Raw genomic sequence first — 20,457 nt, forward strand, 5'->3', positions numbered from 1 at the left:
CTCGGAGGCGGCAGAGGCGAGAGCGGCTCCGAGCTTGGCCTCGGATGTGTGCCCCTGGCTCCGATTTCCTCGCCCGGCCCTGCTCGAAAGGCAGTGCTGGTGCTGGTGGTCGCCCGTGCGTTTCCTCCAGCGGTTTTGTTTTGGTTTTTTATTTTTTTTTATTTTGGGGGGGGGAGGGAGCGAGGGACGGGGCGGTTTGGAGGAGAAACTTCACCCTAACTTGGGGCGAGGCAGGGGGAAGGGGAAGCAAAGAGTGTGGCAAAAAACCGCGGAGCAACCAACCTCTGGTGGCCTTGAGCAACCGAGGACGCTGCTGCGACTTGGAGAGCGGTTCCCCCTCCTTTACCCCCATCCAACCAGCCAGTCCGTCAGCCTCTGCAAAGCTAAACCAAGCCTTTTCCAAGCACCTAGAGGTGGCTCACGCTGTTTCTCAAAGCCCAGGCAGCAGAGGACTGGCTTTCTTGCTGGGGGGGACACCCTTGTGCAGTTCTTACGGGCTCTTCTTGAGGGAGCACTGTAGTACAGAAGCAGCTCGAACAGAAGAGCCTTGAAGCGAGAGACGCTGTGGGTGTGTTTGGTTTGGAGGATTTCGAAAGATGCCTTATCGCCTGGGTGGGGTGTTGATCTCTTCTTAAAAGTCTTCTTTTTCTTTTTTGTTGGTTTTTTTTTGCTGACCTGGGGAGAAAGAGGCTGCACACTGGCAGGAACTGAAACCTTCTCCCTTAGATTGCAGCTTGTGACAAGTGCACTGTTTAGAAGGGTCTCAAAAGAAGGGGGGGGGAAGGAGATGGGCAGGAAGAGAAAATGGAAAGAGGAAAGAAGGAGGGAATGAAAGGGTGAATGTCGGAAAGGAGGAGAGAAAGCAGGAGTGTTGAAAGCACAAAATTTGGGAGGTATGGCAGGAATAAGACACGTTTCCCCCATCACCTCCTCAGATCTGTAGCAAAAGTAACCCAGGCCTCATTCAGGATACTTTTAGTGCACCACAACCTTCTTTGATTTGTGGAGCCCTAAATATTGTGCAGTGAAAGTGCAGAAATTTCCCATCTGTACGTTTGCTGCGGTGCACACATGGACTTGCTTTTCTGCACGGGCCACGAGCCCCCCGCACCATCCTCTGAAAGGTGCTGAAGTATTTCCATGATCCACATAGCTTGTGGTGCCTACTGGTAGCTCCTCCTCTCCCCAGTCACCCTGTGTTACAAGTATTATTGCTAACCCCCTTTCAGTCCCGTCCGGTCCCGCCCCCCCCCCGCCCCCCCCCCGGTTTGGAGATGAGGAACTGCATCGCTTAGCAGCTAGGCCTACAGTCACGTTGGGGAGGCCATGGCGAAAGGAGGAACTCGGCCGCATCCCAGGTCACTGTCCCGGCTCCTGGATCTGCCCACTGACTGCTCTGCAGCCTTTTCTTATATTGTCCTGCCTCACTTGTAGTCCAAAAATAACTTGGCTGTTTGAGCTAAGAGAGACGGCATCCAGACATACCAGGGTCTCCTCTTGGGTTCATTTACTGAGCAGTTCCAGGCTCATCAGCAAGTTGCTGCAGGTCCCCATGTCCTGTTTGCTGCCTCCTGTAATCTACCGCTTTTCTGGACCATGCATTTAGATCACTGCTCCTGTAGTGCCCTCATCTGAGATTTCTTGCAAATTTTCTTAGTGGGGAGAAAAAGGGTGGGTTTCCAAGGACTATCAGACCTACGCATCAACAGATTTGCTGCAGCTCACCACTAAAAGGAAGGGGTTAGGCCACCTTGCCTAGCTTGTCTCAGGTGAAGGGCAAGGGGAGAGGATGTGGCTTCAGATGCTTAAGTGTTTTTAATGTGCTGAGCTCTATATATAACCTGTGCTTCAGGGTAGGGTTTCTATATTCTAGGACATAGTAAAGCAAACCTGTACTGTATCCAGAGGAAAGCAATTTAAAAGCAATCGTATTGTGAGATCTGCTCTCTTGTAGGCTGTATGCACTGTTTTCTCTCAAAGCTGTGCATTTGTGTTGGGAAATAATACGGCAGAAAGATGCACATGAGTGACTACAGAGCAAGAAAAACACAGAAAAAGGCTTTCATTATCTAGAGCAAGAGCACGGTGAGGGACCAGATGAAATCTGTGTACTGGCATGGTTAAGAAGCGCTTCCCTCCATAAACTCAGAAATATACCTGTCTGTGTAGGAGATAAATGCTATGCAGCGCAGAATAGATATGGGAGAGGGCTACGCGTTCCAGGTGGATGTCTTCAATTTAAACAAAACAAGTGACTGTTTTTTCAAGTCTATGCAAAACTATTCCATGGACAAATTGTTTTAATTGAGCCAAAGACTTTTAACTGCACACTTGGCAGATGCAGGAGTCTGAGTCCAGTCTACTATAAAAATCTCTCCCTTCACCCTGTGATCCCCAATATTGTGCCTGTATTTTCCTCTTAATGTTTTTATGCCATTCAGAAATAGTTTTGATGACAGACTCTCTCATGGCTGGTTTTGCCTATGTGGAATAATTTAACTGCAAACCTGCCCAACTGCCAGTTAAGTTTGCAGTAAAAGGGTAAATCCACTGTAGCCTCGAGCTGTCCTAAGGGCTCACAATCACATGATGATCCTGGACTATATTTGCATCCTTTGTGGACATGGCGTGCAAGTGTGAATTGAAGTTGTTGTCAGAGTTTTTTAACCCAAAGCTCAGGGAATTCCATAGATATAAACATATATTATGAGATCAACTTGGGACTGTAAGTCATCTTTCCCCATCATGCACTGACTTACATCACATATGATGTTGCTGAGCCAATGCACCAGGTCTAGAATGCATTTTTATTTCTTCACAAATAATTATTTATCTTGAGGGGAATTAGATCACTTACTGAGGTGGTGGGAGGCAATTTTTGCTGCATTCTTCAAATAATCTGTTTAATACCTGACAGGGGAGGTGGACTGGCTGGCCTGAAAAGTGACCTCTAGAGCAATGCTCTAAGGTCTTTTATGGAGAAAGAAGTGCAGCAAATCTTTATTAGTTCATTTCCATATTCAGTTCATATTCTGTGAACAACACTTGCAGAAGATGATTGGGAGCCAGTGAAACTCAGGATGGCTTGTGTTTGCACTAATTTTAAATAGTCAATAACATTTTTACTGTATGCCTCCAGATACTTCAGATCACATCTTCTTTGGGTTAACATCCCGCTTTGACTTAATTTACCTTCTGTTTGGGGGGTTTGGTTTTCATTGCCTCAAATTAAATCAAAAAAGGGTACATCTAATCTCAGCAAGATGCCCATGCATGGACTTCCTCACAATAACAAATGGTGTGGTTTCAAACTGGTTTAGTTGTTTCAGTTCCACTTTACATGTGGACAATAATTAAAGTAAATACACTTGCCAAACCCTGACTGTTAATAAAAAAAACACTTTTTGTGTAACTGCTGCCTTCATTCTGTGAAAAGATGTTTACCCTTATGTTCTGGACATAAGAGATCGACCATCTGAAGGGCATTCAATGAAAATTTTACATTACTCGAGTAGATGACAACCATAGTTGTCTCCTTCCATGAGAAGACAACTTGTATGTTGGTGTTGCTATAGCAAAGGGTGGAGTAGGGTTTCTATTGCAATCACTGTTTCTTGTCATTTGTGAACTGTAGGCGCTCGCCTCTCGTCCTGAAACTTGGCCATCAAGATCTCGAACTAAGAACATGTTTCCTTTTTGAGTAAGTTTAAATGTCTGTTTTGCCATTTTTAAATTGCCCTGGCTTTGGCCCTTTAGAGATTGCCTTTCCTGGCAAAAAGGCTTTGACTCTTAGGGCAAGACTCTTCATCTCCAGATTAAAAAAAAAAAAAAAAAATCACAAAGATGCTTGCTCACTGGAGACTTTCCATGTTGCTGTCCCTCAAAAGCAATTTTGAACAAAACCATCTGATATTTCCAAGACATAAATGATGATATTCCCTGATACCCTAGTCTCTACTCAGGTAATATTTATATTGCGTCATGGCTTTCTAATATACCACAGCAAAAACCTGTTAGAAGTATTTTGTAATTGGGATATTTTTATAATGCTACTTCATTTTCCCTCAAAGATCTGTATGCAAATGCATTTTGCCTTAGTATGAGCTTACAATCATGCTGTAGTACTGGGTGCTGTCGACTCGAGGTGTTCAGTACTAACTCCCATTTGCTATGCAAGTAAAACACTTGAAAAGTCTTTTTGGAGTCAGTAAACTGAGTAGCTCTGCTGCTCTGTAGGAGAATTGTTCCTGCTCTAGGAAGGAAGATTAGTCTGAAGCAAACCTAATACACAACAAAACAGCACCAACTGCTTAGAATTTAGGCACTTGGGGTTTCACTCAGAGGCTTTAAAGAGGTGCTGAGAGCCTTGTATAGTTTCTCTCTACCACTGTGGATTTTACCCTGACAGGATGTGGTCACTTTAAGTAGTAGCATGCATGTCTTGAGAATTTCATGCTTTTATTATAGTTATTTATTTTAATTTTGTGATATTCCTGCTGTAAGGTGGTAGTGGGGTGAGGTCCGGTTTCTGTCACTCCTTGCAGCGTTTCTTCTAAGGAGAGTTTTGCTGGAGTTTTGGTGTGTAAGAGTATTCATTGGAGTAGTACGAGAAAGGGACAGAAATCAAGAGAAGCAAAGGGTAAGGTTGCACCTTGAAGTGAGGTCTTAGATGACTCGCTGATAAGGTGAGATGTGTTGGGGGAAGGGCATTTATAGCAATTTTTGCAGGAAGCAGAGTTTATTTTCTTCAGGTGTCTTCTTCTTGGTCTTACGGAAGGCTTTCCTCTTGATTTCAGTTCACATCTTCTCAGAAGGATCAGGCCTAGAACTTATGAACATATAAACGGAACATCTTCCATTCTTTTTCCCCCTGTAAAACATCAGCATGTGAAGTTCTTCTACAGCACCTCATAAGCTGCCTTTGAAAAACGAAATTTTCTCATTCTGCCTGAGTTTACGTGACCACTTAAAGAAAGACCCTAGGTCCTATCTCAGCGCAAACATGCACAAGCAGGAAAATTAAAGGAGCCAAGGGACCCTTAACTTCAGATTTTCAGATATTTGTGGGTTTGCTAAACACCTAATGCTGCAGAAGCATGGTGTTAGTACTAGAGCATGCATGAATGTGTGCATGGCTTGCCTAGAAAAAAAAGGTCTAATACATTAAGCTCAGCTCTGCAACTTGGTTTGAAGCCAATTTTCCCCCCAAATGTAAAATTCTCTTTAGATCTTTTGTTCTGAATTGAACAACAGATCTATTTCCAGTGTCTGTGCCTCTCATGTGCTCTCGTGCACATGTGAACATGAGTGTCCAATGCATATGTAGCACTGGCATGTAAAAAAAAGAGCTGCCTGCAAGCGTACTTCTCAGTTATACAAAGCCCTGTCACACTTCCCCGGGTGATGCCTAAGAACACTTTCTGAGTGAACAAATGTTTTCTTACAAGGCTGCGAGTGCATATTTATAGCTGGTTTTGAAAATACAGACTAAAATATCACCACGCAAATGTGGTTTTCTGCCTCCTTCTGGAAATAATTCGCCTGATGGCGGACCCAAGTCTTTGCTAACATGCGTACTGCATGATCACAAGCACCCGGGCAGTCAGGGTGCCGATCAAGCAACTTATCACCAACCTAAATTGCATAAACAGCAATGTATGGTACAGGACGATGTATAATCTACTCTACTGAGTTCCAGATATCAAAGCCTTCAAAATATTAATGCACCTACTGCTTATTTTCTTTCTTCCTCTCATTACCCAGGCCACATAATTACTGATGCATATCTACACAGCTAGTAACACTGATCTAGAAACCTGTCTCTTGTAGTAAAGCCACAAACGTTACCTCCCTCCTCCCCCACCTCCGCTACGAAAAGCTTTTCTTTTAGCTGTAAGACAGAGACCTAAACAAAAGAGATGTATGTTACTGTATGTTACTGTTAAAGACATTTAAGTATGTCCTGATAAACCTTCTGTTTCTCCAGTGACAAACAGCACCAAAGGCAAAACTTTGAAATAATGACCTGACAGGGACCATCAGTATTTGATACCAGAGACACTTTAATATATATAATTCTGTTTTGCTTCCATGTTTTGAAGCCAGAACCCTAAATATAGGTATGTAAGTGCATATTTATGTAACTAAGCAAGAAGCTTGATTTGTAAAGGTACTGTCAGCCTGTAACATTAGCTTTTGAAGGTGACTGTTCCCTCTGAAAACCAGGCTGCTTTCTAGGTGCTTAACAAAGTACTTTGATTCTGTGTAGAAACCTGTTCATTAAGATTTGCAAAACTGGCTAATGGGCATTGAATATACAATTGTCGCTGGAAATAGATGGGAGTAGTAAGGCTAAATCCCACAGGTGTCTTGCAAAATCTCAGCCTTTGCTTCTATTCAGCATTGGTATGATGCTGTAAAGAAAATGACCCTGGCTCTTCATGTGTACCAAGCATTCTTTCTTTTCCAGATCTTTTTAAAATACAGTCAGAAACACAGCTCAGTAGAGGCTCCTGCAGTAAATGCCATGGATACAGCTAAGCTAAGTGGTTTATTGGCATATATCTTGTTCCTGTTCTTCCAGCAGAGACTAACCCAGAGCTCAACCGACCACAGGGCTGTAAAGGAGTAAGAAACAATTAAAAAAAAAATTATAAAACACCCACACCCCAGCCTGACAAAGCTGCACGCCCAGGAATTGAACGTTAGCATACTGGCTCATGCTTGTCAATCATGCAGAGGGAGTGAAAATAACATAACGGGCAGGAGAGCCTTTAATTAGTCATTTGCCAATTTCTCACTCAGCAAAAAAACTGCCCTTCCTAACTAATGCTGGTTTTGATCTGAGAGGAGGAGATAAATCAGCAAGAATACAGTTTTTTAAGTTGGTCGATGAGTGAAAAAAGGAAACTGGAGTAAGGTATGGTGGGGTCAGTGGAAGGTGTAGTGAGTTCGGGAAACTGATTTTTGTACAATGAGAAAATTCTTATTAGAACATTTTTTTATAGCAGCTTTCTTTTAAAAAAGAAGATAAGGAAAAGATTAGGAGAGGTTAAAATACCCTTTTTACAGCTAAAAGCAGAAATTTGGCTCTCTAGTTTCTTCTGAATAGCTCTTTTTGTTGTTCCAAGCTTGATTGACTTATAACTGCATCTGAACCAACCTCACATCAGTTCCTTTTTATCAGCCAAAGTGAGACTTCCTGTACTCCACAGTCTGGTTTCCTGATGTGTTTCCTTTTTCCTTTTAACAGAACAAAGGAAACTGTAACTCCTCTGCTGCTCCTGTTCCAAATCTCCTTGGGACTTCATATAATGTTAGCATCGAACATTTGCCTTTTATTTTTTTTCTGCCCAGTCTCTGAGTCAGGCTGCCTAGAGTCATAGTGCCCTCTTCATATCTACTTGAGTTTTGCATTGCCAACTGCAGAGGGGCAAGAACTGTGTTGCTGTTGAAACGAAGCCACTTCCAGAGCAGTGGGCAGCCACCGTGCTCTAGTCTGCCCAAGTAAAGCAGAAAAGGAAAATCTTGGCTAAAGACTCTGCATGTTACTAGAGATACAGGATCTTTAATGTTCTGCTAAAGGAAATAATCAGGTGTTGAGATCTCCCTGATTTGCACGGGCTTGTATGCGTGAACTCATTTGGTATTTGAACTTGGGGCTGGAACTTTGTGTCCTGAAATATGTAGGCCACTGGCAGAGATGCTCCCCAAAACAGCTACACATATACAGTACAAATGGCATTGCCCTAGTACATACTGGAACTGGCAGCCCTATGCATTTTAACAGGAATGATTCTCTTAAACCACCACACTGAATGGCAGTTACTCTCTTCTAACAACTGTTTCCCTTAGCTGTTATGGGGCTGCAGTTCTATTTCAGTCCTGCCAGTCACATTAGGAACATGCTATGGATATGAAAGATTCAATGCAAAATCCAAATTTTGCCATGAAGTAAGGAGCCTGTCCCTTGGGAAAGCACCACTTTCCCCTAGCTACTACCTCCCACCTAGCTGACAAGCACACTGTTTTGCTGAGATGCACCATCCCTTCATGATCTCCACATGTCAGAGCTGATGCTTTTTCTTTAAAAGAATCCCAAATTCTTGTTCACTTGAATGACAAGAATCACTTGATCTCGGATCAGGACTGAGTAGATGCATGTAAAAGTGCTTCTGAACACAACTAATAGCAACTACAGAAGTATGGAGTTATATGTTAGCACAGAGTTAAGTGCAAACATGGGCCTGATTCTGAGAAATATACACTGGATATCTGCAAATTCCCACTGAAATCAGTGCAATTTGTTCATGCTTGGAGTTTACCCATTTATCCAAACCACCAGAGCTCAGGAGGCTTAGAAAGGAGAGGGGAAACTGCAAGCTGCGCTGCCTATTGGCCATCTGCATATGAATTTGCAAGTTCAGCCTCTCCGAAATAGGTAGCTTATAACCAAGGTTCATTTATCCAAACCATCAACATTCAGGAATGGCAGAATATGGAACAGCATAAAAGATTCTGGACTTGGCCTGTTTTCTATATATGCCTTAATGTATGTGTGTGGTGTGTAAACTTGAAAGGGTAGCTAGATAGGCAGTGGTTAAAACAGACTGAAGCAGCAGAGGATTCCTGCACCACATCAGCTAACAAGAAGGCAGAGTTTCCAGGGAGCCCTGCTCACCCAAGCCTAAGGGAGGAGCAGGATCTATGTTGCTTTAAGCAAGGAAAAGAATTAACATCATCACCCTCCTACAGAATTGCGTTTCTGCAGGTTTCAATGTACTGATTTGAGGTTTTCTCATGTAATACCAAAATCCTATGACTTTACATTGAAAAATGTAATTTTTAATCAAATAACTTTGGATTACATAGGGAAAGGTATCAGAAAATTATATCCCTTCTGTAAAATCCAGGGGAAAATCAAGGACGTTTCGCCTTTTCTGCTGTGTTCTGTTTATGGAACAATTTCTATACAGTATAATTCAATTTCCATAAAAACTCTATTGATTTAATCCCTATTAAATTCTGAGGATTTGTCCATGAGGGTCGTGTTGCAGATCAGCCTTTAGGACTGACTCCTGATTAGAACCAGAAGTTGTGACTCGTATGATTAATTCCTTGTATTATAGTAGTTGTCCCCAGAGGCTCCCACCAAGACGAAGCATGGCACGTAGATGGAATAAGAGCCCATAATCTAAGCAGGCAAAGGAAAAAAAAAAAAAAACCAATAAGGAAATGAAATGCAGGAAGCAACTGGTCACTCAGCAAGTCACTATCAGAGATGCAAAGAGTCCTGGTGGCCATTCACAAGTCCCTGGCACTAGAATTGCCCAGGGATTTGTAGCAGAGGGTGGACCTTAAACACCCTTACATGAGTTTTATCACTGATAGGCAGAAAAACCACTAGAGCCAGAAATTATCGATACATGTACAAGCTCAAAAGCAGGATAAATCACCACTTATAAATTGATCCTAAAAGACTGAAAGTTATTTTGAGTAGGTATCACAGTTGCTGTGTGTGTCTTTGAGGCATATTGAGGATCTAGACTACAGTCTGTGTAACTTGTGGTCTTTCAGAGATGGTTTGCTGCAGCAAGAATAATTTTTCTGATGATGACACTCGTAACCCGAACTTGCTCGCTAAATTCATGTGACATGCGTGGTAACATACTTCCTTAATTAGATCTAATATGCACATGTATATCTTTCCACAGCACAAATATTTATATTCTGGTTCTAAGAGCCATAAACTAATACAACTTACTTCATTAGAACCAACCAGGCTTTAAAATAAGCACGTACTGAAGTGATTTGTTAGGCAAGAACTCTCAAGTATCATCCCGCAAATATTACCAAAATTGTCTGTAACAGCTCCACTGTGACAAGAGAAAGAATGATCCTGTGTTAAGTGAGGAACTGGCGCACAGAGAAAACCAGTGTGTCTTATCAGGATCTGGGGTGTTTTTAATTGCACATATTTCTTCTGAATCCCATTTTCTACCAGACAAGTGTGCGTGCAAATTTTGTGTGTGCTACATTTTATCCGAGTGATCGTGAATTCCCTTATGACACTAAGATTGTACTTGAAATCTGAGACATCTCTAGTAAGCCGAAGGGAAACTGCTACCATTGCAATGGCATGTGGCCCAAACTCCAGCTCCTCGCCGTCCTGCCGCAGATCGAGCGTCTGTGCAGAATCTCACAGTACATTGTTTTTGTGCTGCAATTTGCCTTCTGCGTTGCATAAAGTGGAAGAAGGAGCACAGACAGGTCCAGACTGAAAAATAATAATTCTCACCCATGCAGAAATTTTACAGAGGAAGATCTGGAACAGGGCTTTGCCACAGTACCTTCTAGTCCATTTCTTCTGAAAAGCAGCTCTGTCCTCCCCTTGACAATTATACTGGGTCCTCTGGATTTTGAGTAGTGTTATAGGGAAGGCTGTGTAAAAAACTTACCCAATAGGCATCACCACATGATGCTTTTTTGGTAGGAAAAGGGTATATCCACTTTTAACTCTGAACCCCAACAGACTCATGCCTGGAACACACGGTTTCTGCATGTAAGTATTAAAGATGACACTAGTCTCTGTCCACTTGCTGGTTTCTGCAGGGCATCCGAAACCCAGCTTTACAGTTATAGGATCCTTTGCCTTCACAGCACTTCCAGAGCAGTGGGCAAAGGTTTTAACAGATAGAGTTCACCCCCTTTAGAAAGAGAAAGCAATGCACTGAAGTTCAAGCTTGTTTGCAATGAATCCTCTGGATTTGCACCACTGTATTTGAGAGCAGAGGTTTTCTCGTTCTCACAGAATATGGGGTGGTCATTAACGGATGGAATAAGCTTGCAGTTAGTACCCTGCTCTTCATTTTTGGTATTCTCATATGTAATCTCTACTTCAGGAAGGAGGTAATTATGGTTGATCATTAGTGTTATGAATTATTTGTGCTACAGCAGTGCCTAGAGACCAGAGTGGTCTCTGTTGTGCTAAGCACCGTTGTAATAAGATTCTTCTTCTAAATTCCTTAGGGGTGAAGAAAAGTTAAGGCACTTAATTTGAACTCCAGAGTGGAAGCAATTCTTGAGCTCCACTCTGCTGTCAGACATGACCATGCTCTATCATTCCTTTCCCAAACTCTTCAAGGTTTCTGTAAAGAATGGATGGATTTTCTTTCCACCACCACTGCTCCCCATTGAAAAGGATTTCTGTAACTTCTTCATTCTGAGGTTTGAATACTTTCTTCTGATTTTGGACTGGCATTTGGTCATGACTGATTCACACCTTTCTCATGCCAGCACTACTAGCTTAAACAGCACTTTCCTTTCCCTGACGTTATGCCCCCAGTGTATTTACAGACCACTGCCATACCTCTCTCTGTTTTGCTGTGAAAAACAAAATCTTCTAATCTCTTTCATAAACCCCCCTTCTCCCAGTTATTCTTTAGCCCTCAGCTGCACCTGTTACTGTTTGAATTTGTCTTCCCAGCATGAGTCACTGGAGTGGCACATGTTGTTCCTAGTGCTTGGCATTAACACACACTGGAAGAACCCTCCCTGATGCAATTCTGGGATTGCAACGCCTTTTTTTTTTTTTTTAATTCTGGTGAGTCAGAAAAATCTGTGAGCAGTTAATTGACTCCAGTCTTTGTCCTCAGCAGTGCCCAACCTGGTTCAGTTAGTTGCTCTGCCACAGGTTTCCTGTATGAGTTCAGGCATTTCACTTCATCTCTCTGTATCTCAGTTTCTCATCTGTAGAAGTAAGCAAATGCTTCCTTTCCTCTCTGCCTTGTCTGGTCGATTTGGAGTAGATGCTCTTAAAAGTGGGGACTGACTTCAGTTCTATTCACAAGCAGCAGCTTCAGTGATCTCAGTGCAGTCACATCCTGCAATGCAATGTAATGAACAGAAAGAAACCCAGTGGTTCTTGCCATTATGTTCTTTATTAACATTCAACAACCTTCTACCATGTTCCTGAGGCATGGGTATAGCTAGTAATCTTTGGGGTCATGCACTTACTTGTAATGTGGGTTTGTAGCATTGCAGCTGTGACGGGCAGGCATGTTTTCCGTTAGATTCAGAGACCATTACGAGCTGTCCAGAAGGAGTAAGAAGGGTGTGAAGTCCAATAGGTTTTCCAGATTTTTGCAGCCAGTGCCCTGGACTGCCTGGTGAAGGAGTCCAGCAGAGTACGTGCATGCGCCTGCAAAGCGGCTCCATTGATTCATACAGAGAGCACACGCACACAGCTAAAATTTCAACTAGGCCTAAATACCAGATGGTTCCTTACATAAGCCAAATTTTTATGTGTTTTAAAAAAATAGCAGCCAGTACATGGTCAGGACCCCACTGAGATTGTCTATTTCTTCCATTGATTTCTTACCTTTTCTTTCATACTTCTGCAGCTCTAGGATTGGTCGTTTCAAAACTAGCAGCTGCAGACTTACAAAAATAAAAAAGAATTAATTAATTAACATAACCCTAAACCACAGAAACCCTATCTTGTGAGCAGCAGTTTTCTCACCACTCACTGTTCTGTGCCAGTCTGGAGGAGGTTAGCTGACATGTCATGCAAACGCGTTTGGAAATGTGTGATGTGGAAGGTGTGTGTACACCAGCAGAGAGGTGAAACGTGTAACAGGTGTGTGTAGCAAAGGAGAAGAAACAGAGCAGGCTGTGAAAAGAAATCCCTCCGTGTCCCGACAGACCATTCTCCCAAATGCTGCCCAGGCCTTTCTTTACCCAGGTCTTTCCCAGGTTATGACACCAGTGACACCAGCTATTTTGAGGTGCTGAGGGCTCAGCTCTGCAGGGACAGCCCTCCCTTCTTAAGATGAACCTCCATGGCAGGAAGGTGCATGGTCTTTTCACGGCCTCTTCTACTACACAAGAACCACCCTCTGGTTCCCTCACATTTACATCACTGCTTCAAGCTGCGTCTTTCCAAGCCCTCCTCTACATTACATATGCATGCATTCACAAATACACGAGTGCTCATAGACACTCTTCTCTGCCTCTGTGAACTTAAGTCTTTAATAGCGAGTACAAGTGTGTGTATGTGATTTTTTTAACAGAGGTTAGCAGGCCTGCCATAGTTTTAATTCAGGTAGCAAGTCAAAAAGCTGTAAGGCATTTAACTGTGTGAAATGGGCTGTACCTGAGTGTTAGGCGTATCTGCAAATGAGCTTTGTCCATGAAGCAGTATTTGGTACAGATGGTGTCAGCACATGCAGTGTTTATTGATACAAGGCTCAATGAATGTGCAATATACTAAGTAAACAAAGTGCTGTTGAGTATCATCAGCTACAGTGGATAAAAGGAGCATGGTTCTTCTCTTACTCAGTATAAATTGCAGGTTAAACTGGTGAAGTTAAGCAAACAGCTGAAAAATGGATCTCAGGCAATGCTAATTTTATATATATATGTAAATATGCATCTTTTACACCTTCGCTGTTCCATTGACTCCATCAAAACTGACCTGGATTCAAGCTAGGGTGAGGGGGTGAACAGGTCTAAATGAGTATCACTGTTGATTTCTGTAGCATTGTACACATAAAGCACTTCAAAAGTAATTTTGCAGGACAAGTCCTTGGCTCTAGTCTTTCATTTGAATCCGTTACTGAACCCAGTACTGCAGTGATATGGATTCATGCAGCTACATACCTGCTTACATGCAGAATATTTCATCTGGAGCTGATAAGGTGTTGAAGTGGGGCAGGATGGCCAGGTCCCACACCCCGGGGGAATCCTACAAAGGAGCTCTGAAAGGTAGCTTTGTTGTAAGAGTAACAAATATGTTAGAAAAAAACCCAACACCATGACGTTTTGTGCTTAAAACATGAGATTATGATCCAGGACACTTGAATTCCATTCTTGGCTCTGCCAGTGACTTTCTGTACAACCACAGGAAGCCACTGAATGCTTAGGCAGGACTGGTCAGTCCCTGTTTATCTATCTTGCCTACCCAGACCTTGAGCTCTTTGGAATAGGAACTATTCTCCAGAGTGTGTATATTCACCCAGCACTAGCACAGGGGCAACTTGAGGTTTACTCATTCTGAGTCAGGCAGTAGACTATTTCACCAGGAATTGTGTCCAAGACATGCACTTGGTTATTCACTCTTTGTTATGACTAACTTAATGGGTTATATAGATAAGGATATTTCTAGAAGGGAAACATGTTCAGAAACCTGAAATTATCTGTAACAAAGTTTTCTTAGCATCTAAGATCATAATCAGTCATCTATTATTTTGTAAAAAGATAAAGAGGAAAGATCTCTCATCTGGTATCTACCCTGCTCAGCAGATAACAATCACACTCACATGTCCCTTCTTTCGAAAAAGCTAGACTTTTTGAAGAATGCTGTTCAGTCATTAGAGCAAAAGCCTGCAAGTGGAGTCTCCTTGGCTTTATTCCTCTCTCTTACCCAGAAACCCTGAGCAAATCATTAGAGGTTTCTGTGCCTTGATTTTCCTAATTGTGAAATAATAATGGGTAATGCTCTTCTGAGGTAAGGCTGAAAACTGACAAATCTTCACAAAGAGCTTTGTAAGCCCTGGATAAAGAATGCTGTAGGTGCCTAAAATGTCGATAGAAAATCCTCTCTGAAATAAAGTTCAAAGCAGCTGGATGTAAGAGATGGGTTTTTTGCAACTAGGAAAGGAAAGACACTATTTATAGGACATAAAATGTTCTAGTCACTTTTGAAACACAGAAAAAAAGTCTCTGCTCTGAAGCCCGTATAACCTAAACCAATTGCATTAACTGAAATTTCATGCAACACACATTGTATTGAGCTTGTATAGTCGCAGCCCCTCAGCATGAACAGGAAGGGTGGTAGCTGCACCCCACCACCGCATTTCTAGAAGCCTATGGAAGAGCAGTGGCTATCGTTCGCTCAGTACTACACGCTCTCATAGGCACTTTTTTCTTTCCAGCCCTGATAATCACAGATGCAAAGGTCATGTTAGCCGTGGGTTGCTTTTCCTGAGCAGAAAGGTATATAATGTGCATGTAAAGCACAAAAAATCTTTGCTCTGATGATCTGATTAAAGAATCTGATGAGCAGCCGTAGAGCAGAAGCGTACCAGGGGGGCTCTTGCCTGCTCACTTCGCCCTTGCTGTTTGCTGACCAACTTGCTCTCTCAGCGCTGTTATTGTTTGATTTCGGCCTGCTGAGACAGGTGCAAATCTGCTTCCAGATCACATTTGGATACGGAGCAGGCAAAGTTTCATTAGAGGCTGCAATAACAAGAAACAGCTCTTGTCTCTCAATGCTCTATAGAACTGGGAACCTCTTCTGCATGCACCTGACAGCGGTTGCGAGCAGGGACGCAGTGCCTGGCTTGCTAAGGACAAGTGCTTTCCAGCTGGGACGAGGCACGCTGGGGTGTTTGCACCATTTTGCCTTGTTAGACAGTCATTTAGCAAGTGCCATTTGTTGCAAGCTGATTCTTAAAAAACAAAGGGGAGAGAAAATGCAGTTAAAATGAGTTTTGCCTTTTGAGCAAGCTCAGAGCCTTCCCCCACTTCATGGAACTCTAGAGTGCGGTTGGGTGCGGGGGCGTTGCAGGAGTGGAAACCCTGATCGCAGATGCAAACATTTCACTTAGAGAGGCTAGTTCTTTACTCATCTTAATAAAAAAGATGCACAAGGCAAAAAAAAAGATGCACAAGGTAAGCCAGACGGGCAACCTGAGGCATAGAAGGTCTGGTCTCCTGATACGGTCATTCACCTGCTCTCCTGGGCATTTTAGACGAGTGCTCCTTATCGTAAGATAAGGCACACTGGACCTTAGTGCAGGAGCTGAGAAATGTACCATGAAGTCTGGGTTTTCTCTCTCTAGTTATACCTTAGTGGAATGAGACAGGATGGAATGAATTTCTAGAAATACTAGGAAATTCAGATGTATTCCTTGCACACAAACAGCTGGAGCTTCAATTGTTGTAAACCCATTCTAGTGAAGGTAATGAAGAAAGCCTGGGTTTTGCTTCCTGTATTTTTAGATGGACAATTATATTACAGATTAGATGAGCAATGGAGATCTGAGGTAAATTAAACGTGGGGCAAGAGGCATATGACTAGAGTAAAGGAAAGAAACAAGTGAGATGCCTCTGCAGAAAGTGAAAGGGAAGCTACTGCACCCACCCAAAGGCGAAGAGGGCATCCCTGGTATTAGGCTTAAATGCATTTCCTCTTTGCCAGAAAAGATCTAAGAAATCTGAGGAGCAATTCAGCTGACGAGAGTTATCAGGCAGTTGAAAACAGCAAACAAGGCCAGTGCAGTTGTGAGCTACCTCTGCATTAATACTCTCATATCACCAAGCTGGGCTCATAATAAACACTCTGTATGATACGAGTGCACGTGTCAGAAGGCAGTTGGTTCTGGATACCACATGGCCAGAGAGGCTTTGAGAAGTAAGAGTGTATGAAAGGGAAGCAAGAAACAGGACAGTGTGGGGGCTAGTTGACTTCTGTAGGACTGAAAGAGAAATGCTGGATGACATGGCAATGCTGTTGCCAGCTCTTCTGGTATTTGGTTTCATCTGGAAAGCCTGAATTGCATTCTAATTACATAAGAATCTCAGCAGTTATTTAATAAAAGTGAGTTTCTTAGGATCACAGGGAAAAGCTAGAAATTGTCCTAAAAAGAATAAAAAAACAGTTATAAATACAATTAGGCTTTTAATTAAGATTATGTGCAATTAAAAGGCTCTTGGTGCATGTCTACACAGGCACTCCCAGCTGGCTCTGAACCAGAAGAGTGCAAAGCATGATGCAGAGACACTTGTGCTGGGTCTATTACAAAGCAGGAAAACTGCACGAACAGGGATTGTGCTGCTTACAGACCTAAGGTGGGAAGTTGGGACGCCGTGACTGCAAAGCTTGTGGCTGTAAACCAAAGCCCTTCATTGCTTGCTGTATACATCTTTCTCATGATCATCATCATCTTTAAAAGAAGAAAAAGTAAAGACAAAAAAAAAAAGGGGGTCTAATTTTAGGCTATGAGTGATGAATTGGCAAGGAAGGAGACAGGTATAATCTGTAGAAGCTGACAGGGTCTAAATGCCAAGGATGTGCAATGATGACTTTAAGGGCTACAAGAAGATCCAAGCGGGTTTATACCTTAGAACAAGGCTGTCCAAATCAGAAACAGTTGGGGGCTGCCTTGTGCTCTATTGGTTTACTTGATGGAAAAAGAAATCTTAATATGGTGCACTGTGCAAACTTGTCCTGTGGGCAGCCCTGCCTAAAGATTAAGACACAAGCCAGTGAGGGAAGGGCATGGAAGTAATTTAGCAAGTAGGTGATACAGTGGAAGTGGTGTGTGAGCTTGCCATTTTAAAATTAAACCTGGCAAAACCCCAGGAAAGGCCTTTTTGGGAGAAGTCATCAGATAAGTTGTTTTGCCACCCCCGCAGGCCTGTTCCATTTCTATTATTCCCTCTATCACACAAATGATAAAAGGAGGAGGGGGTTGAATCATGTTTATTAATTCAGATTGACAATAGGACACCTGGACTAGCACCTGTCAGAATATGATGCAAATTAGCCCAGGAAATCTGGTCTTGATCAGTGTAACCATAATGAAGCACTAATAGAACTGATAATGATTTGAACAGTATTCATAGGAACAAGCTTTGCTTGGCTATTGGCTCAATTGCATTAATTAATGCGGTACATACAGAAATGCAGCATTGCTCCCATTCATAGGGACTTCCTGATGCTTTTCTGTTGCTGTTTGTTTTTTAAACAGAGAAGACCGGTACTTATTATATTTGCAAACAATGGCATCATGGAGATGCTCTGATTTACTACAGAGATAGAGAGGGATGATATTTGAAAGCTTAAATTAAAGCAGGATTTCCTTCTGTTTTCTCAAGGGAAAGGTTAACATTTGCTAATAACTGTCACAGGCTGTAAATGGCCTAAGTGTCATATGATGGATTTTTCTGATTGCTTTTAATCGAGGTTTTTAGAGATCATGGGGTGTAAACAAAGAAATGAGCTGAACGTTCATGAGCCGTTCATGAGTTGAACAAACCTCAGGAGATGTGACTAAGATAAGAAAAAACTGTTCTGACAATGAAGTAATAACAGGTTCTTTGCTTCCTGAGTTACACTTTTTTCTCATTATTATTTTAATGTTCCTTATTCTGTATCTGTCACTGAGATAAACTGGTCTGCATAGATGGATATATGCTTGCATAGGTTCTGTGAGTGGGTGGAGGGTTTTTTACCCTACAGAGATATTAAGTTGTTATACTATCTGTTTAATCTCCCATATGTGTTGGGTTTTTGGGTTTGGGTTTTCTGTGTGTGTGTGTGTTTATAAAGCTTCAGGCCAAATTCAGATGATGGGAATGAATTAGAAGAAGTCTCTTTACATCGTTCAGATCAGCAGAAAGATGGCAAGGCTCAGGCTGGGAATATGTAGATGATCTTTCCATGAAAATTACTACTTTTTGCTGGATGCCTCCCCAGGAGAAAGGGATAAATGGGAAGGTGTTTCATTACCCTACCTGAAAATAAAGGACACGGAAATGATTCTCCAAACAAAGACAATCCCAGGAGTGGACTAATCTGTCCTGAAGAGCGAGCCCTGGGTTCTGATAAAAGGTTTTGGGGGTCATCAATTTCTTTGCTAATAGGACCCAAAATGCACAGAACTTTTGTCTTGGTGTAGCATGGACTGCATTTTTCAGAAATTTGGGACCACTGACATGTGTGGGTTTGTTTTTTTCTCATGACATCTCACTGTGGGTTTGTAAATCTGGTGAAGCAAATAGGTTTAGGCCAAACATACTCGTTACCAGCGTTGCTGTTTGCACTGCAGGGGGCTGGCCCATCATATCAGCTGCAAAGAAGTCCTAGTATACAGCAAACCTTTAAAAAACAAAGAAAAGCAAAGGGAGGACTATGCAAGTTTAGCAGAGGCCATACTCGGTGAAGTGCATGCAAATCTCCAGCTGACACAAGCTCTATCCTCTCCCACGAAAAACTTCATAATAATCTGTGCAGAACATCACTTCAGGATAAACACAATAATGCTATAAATACCCCAGGCCGTTTCCTGTTGTTCTTACTGCAGCTTGCACAGGGTTTGTCTGGGTGAGGGTGTGACTATAATCCACATAGCAACACATACATTAACCTTCTTCTCGGCTTCTCTTGCTGATTGTGTTAGGGACTTGAGTAAAAACGTGGGTTTGTTTCTAAACAAATGCATTATTTGTCAGTTAACCTGTGTTTTTTTCCACTAAGCATAGCATTCATCATTGATCAATCGAGCAATATTCTTCTTTTATGTAAAGAATTTATGGCAGCAAAATGGTAAACTCTAGTGCTAGTGAACAGATGAGTAGACCTGAATATAATGAGTCATGGTCATATACATTTCTCATCCCAGGTTATTGCGGTTTATGCACATTCTTAATTTTGACCATCATACTTAAAGGAAATTGAGCACACCTTAAAATATGAATTGAGATGAGCAAAAAGGTAAACTCTTTCCTGAATGTTTTACGCTTGATATTTACTGAATTATATATTTTGTTCAAGTGGATTTGTTATTTTAGTGAAAACAGAAGCAAAAGTTACACTTCCATCTGCTTGTTAATTACATAAATGCAATGAGAAGAAAGCAAACAAAATGCAGAGGCCCCTGACTTCCAATGTATGAATTAAGTCTTTAGATGACTAGACTGAAAGTTCCTGTAACTATATAAGTTTTAACTCAGCAATTGCATTCAAACTGATAATTTTTTTAAATAGTGTTGGCAATGTGCCTTTTACTACACAGAACAAACTAAAAGCCTGGATTATGAATTCTTGCCAAATGGCTTAGACTTTCCATGTGAATTAAGCCAAAACATAGGGCCATATATAAAAAAGAATGTGGGCACCTCCAAAGGAGATACTGTACTGCTTAAGTCTTAAAAATTTTGCTCCTGAAATGAAAAACAAACCCAGATTTACATTATCCACACTTACTAAGCTTGCATCTGTCATTTAAGTATGTGGTCAGTTTTAATTAGATAGTCAATCCCATCTTCATTCAACAAAAGCAATTATAAATTTTTCCTTCAGTTTATAAGAGAAAATGGTTAAAGAAGAGAGTTTTGCCAAGATAGCGTGAGATGGACAAACTGAAGAGAAACTGCCCTGTTTGTGAAAGGAACCAGGACCCAATAGCTAATCCATTTGCTGCTGTCTGTGAGAAAAGAAAAAAACTGCTCAGAAGCAGAGTATTTTTTTAAAAGATCATTGTAAAACAATGTGAACAAATGAGGCAGAGTGGGTGTGTGCAATGGATATGTTTCATGTGAAAGGCAAGGAAGGAAATGGGAATAGCAGGCAAGTATGGGGGAAAAAAGGCCTGATGAATGAAACAGAGACAGAATGCTCTGTTCCTGCTCTTGCTTATTGGGATTTTACCTCCATGCAGTTTTTATATTAAC

At 41.9% G+C, this 20,457-nt stretch overlaps 1 protein-coding gene across 5 annotated transcripts in view; it reads left to right on the plus strand.

Moving 5' to 3' along the window:
• The window catches only part of FLI1 (Fli-1 proto-oncogene, ETS transcription factor), an 88,758-nt gene that overhangs the window by 13,730 nt on the left and 54,571 nt on the right, over positions 1–20,457 (plus strand). The gene's annotated exons all lie outside the window — the stretch shown is intronic.

Source organism: Haliaeetus leucocephalus, unplaced genomic scaffold (assembly GCF_000737465.1).
Source record: "Haliaeetus leucocephalus isolate CR32 unplaced genomic scaffold, Haliaeetus_leucocephalus-4.0 Scaffold773, whole genome shotgun sequence".
Classification (NCBI taxonomy): Eukaryota; Metazoa; Chordata; class Aves; order Accipitriformes; family Accipitridae; genus Haliaeetus; species Haliaeetus leucocephalus.